The sequence below is a fragment of the Streptopelia decaocto genome (genome assembly GCF_964273445.1).
Source record: "Streptopelia decaocto genome assembly, chromosome: 1".
Lineage (NCBI taxonomy): Eukaryota > Metazoa > Chordata > Aves > Columbiformes > Columbidae > Streptopelia > Streptopelia decaocto.
The window spans coordinates 63,418,374-63,424,373 of NC_138663.1; positions in this window are offsets into that span (position 1 = coordinate 63,418,374).

Sequence of the window (6,000 nt, forward strand, 5' to 3'; positions counted from 1 at the left end):
GAGACAATACAGAGAGGTCAACTCATATGGTATAGTTCCACACCTCTTGACAGTTCTGTACAAAGAACATGACCTACTTGACTTCAGAATCTGACTTTCTGATTTATGTATAATATATAATATTTGCCCTAAACTGTATGTATATGTTATCAAAGTCATGGAGTAATATATGAAGAACTGTGTGGTAAGACATGAAGATGTCCAGAGTAGATGCCAAGCTGGTTCATTTGCCTTCTCCTCAGATATGTAAGTTGAAACAAAAAATAATGTATCTTACCATTATTATGATATTTTTATAGTAAACTGGTACTTAAGAGCACTTATGTACGGGTCCTTATTTAGTACTCTCCTTACATCATCATTTCTGATTAAATAATCTCTTGAATATTTTTGTAGATGAAGTCATAGATAATCTTAAAAGCCAACAGTGTTTTGATGTTAAAAAAATGTGTCAATTGCAATCATCTGTATTTTTTCCTGTTGTGGAATTTGCTTTCATAAACAGGCAAACATTTCTAGAATGGTAAGGAAATTGTTTATCATCAGCATACTAAAATGGGTGCAAAAGCTAAACAGTTACATGACATTGATTATATTGAATAAGATTGTCACTGCAATATTTCCCACATGATGATTGTGCAAAATCGTGCTTCCGATGACGTACTTAATTGCAGTCCTTTAACTGCTTTTTCATTAGAAATAGACAAGCTCTACATTTTGCTAGGTATTGCCATTAAGTTGACATATTTTGGTGAGAGCTGAGTTGCTGAATGAAATATTGGTCTTTATTATCAAGTGAAGCTTATGTAACATTTTCTTCCCACTTTAAACACGAAATTGTTACTTCTTGTAACATCATTTAGAGATGAAGCTTGTTAAATCAGTAAGCATTTTATCAACCCAAGTTGATCACTGAAGTTAAATTTTAGACATATACATGTTGTAGGAAACAGCAGAATTTGGTCATCAGCTTGAATAGAGACCATATGGTGAAATACAAAGCAGGTCGTTTTTATATCAGAAATAATTGTTGATGATAGTTTTAAATATAAAGGTAAGAAATTGATGTTAATGATGTATTCCATTAGGGGTTTTTTTGAAAAGCATGATATATGTTGAACTAAGCCTGCAAATGAAAATGTAGTGTTTTGTTACCTGTGTGTATGTGCCTATGATTACAATAGTTTCAAAACACAGTGGGTCTTTGTCACACAGGAATTTCATTTGTGGGACGTTGAGGTCTTATGCTCTCATATATATGAAATCCATGACATGTATATTATAAAGTGTCATTGAATACATTCTGTATATACAATCTGCTATAGAACAATTGTTTTTAGAATTAAAAAGTCTGAATGGAATTTTGTGGCATTCCTTGGTCAAAACCAGCCAGAATATTTAGTTACTAGTAGTCCAAAAGAGCTCACAGGTAGAACAGAATGAATATAAGTGCAAAACACTTCTGGTATTGACTAGCAATAGCTATTCATTAAAGTAAAAATATCTGTATGAATGTATACATAGACAGAAACATAGTAAAGTTCGTTACCTTTGAGTATTCTGGGACTGGGAAGTGAGTCTCATTGAGATCCTTGCATTGACTTGACATTTCCAGCTTAGCCAGACCATGAAATATATGATCTTACATGTTAAAATGTCACAAGCTTAAATTAAAGTGTTGCTGACATATGACTGGAGTCATATAGAGCTGGAGTATATGAGGAAAAATTCACAGGGAGAAGTGTAAATATTTCTCTGCCAACTTATTTGTAATACTAGTAACAGCAGTTACTACTATTAGTTACCAGCTTGCCGGAATCCACAAATGCTAGGCATTTTAGTCTTGGCAAAGGGTGACAAAAGGTAGGTAGTGCAGTCAAAGTTCAATAATAATAAATTTTGCAATATTACATCACCTTTAAATGTCTAACAATACCAGATCTCAGGGACAGCTGTCTGCCTTTATAAAAGAAGGGTGAGAAAGTCAGCTATGTACGTCAATATTAATTCTAACTATGAGCACTCTCATTTCCAAGAGAAAAGGGATTTGGTCACTACTCTGGGCAGAAGAACATATGTCCTTGAATGCTTCCAAAGGGAAAGTCTAGACGATCAGTACTGCCAGCTGGTGAAGATGGAAAGCATCAAGTCAACAGACTGTAAGATTGGTCCTTGATTTAAAGATGTTTGTAGGTCCTGTTGATAGCAAAAGAGAGTGCTGTGAACTAAATGTACCTTTTCCCTTTCAGTCTGATCATATGCTGTGTCGTGTTTGGAGAAGGGTGCTCATTTGTTTTGCTTGTTTGAGTAAGAGTGGTTCCCTTCATTACTGCTAAATATTTGTGTTCATTTGTGCCAGAAACTCTCCCTACTTACCGATCGTGTATTTTACCTGCATGTCCAACATCACTTTTTCAACTGAGAAGAGGATCATCGCTCCTCTTTTCTTCACCTTCACAAAAATTATCATCCTCATTCATTTTCCTGTAATTGTTTCTTAAAACATAGCTTGTTTTTTAATTGTGTGTTCTTTCCTAAGATGCATAGTCTGTAAATTAAACCCAAGCATGTTTATTAGCTCCAGCATCAATAGAACTGTATCTTGTTTAATGATATTCTGTCTGTAGAACCTATGAAAGGAATGCAGTTTTTGAATCTATATTGAGTTGAAAATGGAAGATAACTCTGGTAGTTCGCAGAAGGTGGCTCTGTGCTTTTGGGAATAAGTGAGATATCAGTTCTTTCTTTAGTATTTAAGTATCAGTTTAATCAGAGGTTCATATAGACACCTATGGTAAATTATGGACTTTCTGTTCCTTTAAGTTTTCGAAATAGGAAGGAGATTTAATCAGTAGATAGTGAATCAACTGTAATGCCAAAAACAAAAAGGAAATCTATGCAGAATAGATTTTTTTTTTCTGTGTTTTGCTCTATAAAGCTTGGGTCATCATGAAACATGTTATATGCAGTTTTTCATATGGTGCTTCATAGTCGTAAAACTAATGAGAGATCATCCCTCTTCAGTCTTTACAATCTCCTGTGAACTCTTCAAAAGGCGATACTAAGAGCAAGAAACTGCAACTGCACAGTAGTTGCCTAAGAATCATGTTTAAGCATAACTGACTATATATTCAGCCATTGAAGAAATGTGTCCTGGTAACAAAAGAAATAACTGCATAGCTGATTAGATTCATGCACCCGTATCTGAGAGTGTGACTGGGGCCCAGAATGTGATCTTCGATATAAACAAAAACATCTTTGTAGTGAAGAGAATAGAAGCTATATTTTTTAATTGTAACAGTAACAACTAGAATTCTACTTTTAATGTTATCCATCTGCTGTAGGTAGGTATGCAAGAGGTTTTATATTTGATTTTGTATATATTTTACCAGTATGCAACATGCAAAAGTATTCTTTCAAATGTTTTGAACCATTCATTAGCTTTTACAGCTTAATTTCCCTTTATATGTGTTATCATTTCTCCATTAGTGTAACATGTTTAATTTATATCCAAAATGGGTATGCTCTCTCCAATATAAGATCCTTGCATTTTTCATGAGAAGCATTGTAGTTTGAAGGTTTCCTGATAATTTCTGTCAGGTATTTTGTGTGTAATAAACCTTGTAGAATTCTCTAAGTGATTTCTGTGTCTGCTCTAGTAGCTTACCATTTAGCTAGCATATTTCAAATTCACTTTCAAAAATCTCAAAATATGGATTAGATTGTTTTAGCTATAGGCTGGTAGAGAAACGGGGTTTTTTATAGTTGCCTATGTATGCTGTATTTGGTTTTAGGTTATAAGGACTAGAGGTTGCAAACATTAATTTTTGAAACATAAATTAAAAGAAAATAAAAGGAATTTGGGAGGGTAAATTAGGAAATTATAGAACACATTTATTCTTTGTTACTTCATTTGTTTACCACATGATGTGTTTGTAGTTCTTGAAAATATTTTGAGTTTGCAACAGTATGGAGAATTTGGTTTTCTAAAATAATAAAGCAATGAGTAGTAATCCAACTGTAGGAGTTTAAGCTGTAAATACGGAAGTTTAAAAGAGGAGCTGGATCTATAGTTAGCTAATAAGACAAGCTTTGAGCTAAATCCTGTACCTTCATACTTTTAATCGACACTTTCCTGATGTGTGTGGTGATTTGGGACTGGGGTGTGGTAAATAATGTAACTGTAACTAGATTTTGTGTAACTTATTCATGGGGTTCATTTGTCACTTCCAGAAGTGAAATGTGTTATTTAAGCATTTAATAAGAAAGTAAAAATAAGGCCTGTCTGAAGCATTCACAGGTATACAGTTATCACATTTTAACTAGAAAACTTGTTGAAGTGTGACCTGTCCTGTAAAATACATATATATGCAGCCATAAAAATAGCTTTTGTTAAGAATTTATACTGTTATCCTATATTTGTGCTAAGTGCTTCCAAAAGTGAGAAACTACTGGTAGCAGGAATACTGTTCATGGAAGGGGTGACAAACAACTGCAGCAACTGAGACTCGGTAAATAATCACATTTGCTTCATCCTGTTTAGAGAATAAAAAGTGGATTGATATCAACAAAGCACTTAAGCCCATTTCTAACTTAAACTTGACAACAGTATACGAAGTTATTAACTCAAGCAGCTCTTGCATTTTGTAGCACTGGCTCTGTGTTACAATGATTTATACTGTTCTGTTGCCATCAAGGTCATTAAAATGTTTTTAACATCATTGTGTATCTGTTGGTCAACTGCTGATGCATAAATGGGGCAGGTAATGTGCTACAGTAGTATTGCCAGTAATACAACATCTCTTTCCCAGTTCTAGTTTGGTGATTTCATGTGTAATCAGGGAAATTTAGTGTGATGATGGGGAGTATTAATTGTTGTCACTGGCATTTAATTTTACCCTCTAATGAGAACACTACATTAGTGTAATTCAACTGTATTACAACTCTATGTTGATTTGGAAAAAAACCCTATTCTTTAACAGAATACTGGGGATCAAGTACTTCTCTCTGATAGACACATCTTACTCAGTTCTTAGTTTTATATCTGGCTGGCTCCAGAAACTGATAGTAAGTAAGAGCATTTGCACTGCATATTTTAGATGTGCCTCACCAGACCCAGGTAATTTATTCACCTGTAGATTATTCACTGAGAAACATACTTGTGGCTTAACATAGTATCTAAATAGAAGCTGAATTTATTACCTAACCTTATCTGATCTGCAAATAGGGGTCAAAATTCACAAGATTGTTGTGATGCTTTTCTCCTTCTACCCCATGATGCAAAAGTCAGGCAATTTGTATGCTATTTGTTTTCAATGGAACATCTTTTTGTTTTCCCTGGGTGAAAATAGTACAGCTGACCACAGCTCCTTTGAACATCATTTCCTATGCTCCCCTTAAGATTATTGTATATAATAGTGAGATGAACAAAAGAAAACACCAAAAAACTTCGGTTTGATTGAGAACAAGAAGCATGTTCCAGAAGAAATTAAATGTTCTTTACCCCAAAAAGGAATTTTGAAATTTCCGACATATACCTGATGTTTTTTACCCTGACTCCTTAAGGAAATGAGACTTAGGCAGTCACACTGAGTATCTGGATTTTCTAAGAGTGTGTTCTCAGCTTCTGCATCTCTGCCAATTTCAAACAAATTTGTTTGGGCTGTGGAAGAAAAGTAGGGGTCTTGCAGATAACTTCCTATAAGTGTCAGTAAACTAGAGGAGAGACCCATTAAGTTTCCCAACTGAAAGGCAAGCTTCTGTCTCAGTTCATGCTTTCTTCAGCTCTAGGGAATGAATATGGTTGAGCGTTCCAACTACATTAAAAACTTCAACTCTTTGTGTTCTGTTGATACCCATTCAAATACATAAAAAGTATGTTAGCTTTCTGAAGTAGTGTGCCATATGCAAGAATGCCTCTGTTTTCCAAATATTACATCATATCTATTCAACATGACAATAGCTTTGGGCATAAAAGTGAACTTTGTTTGCCATTATTTT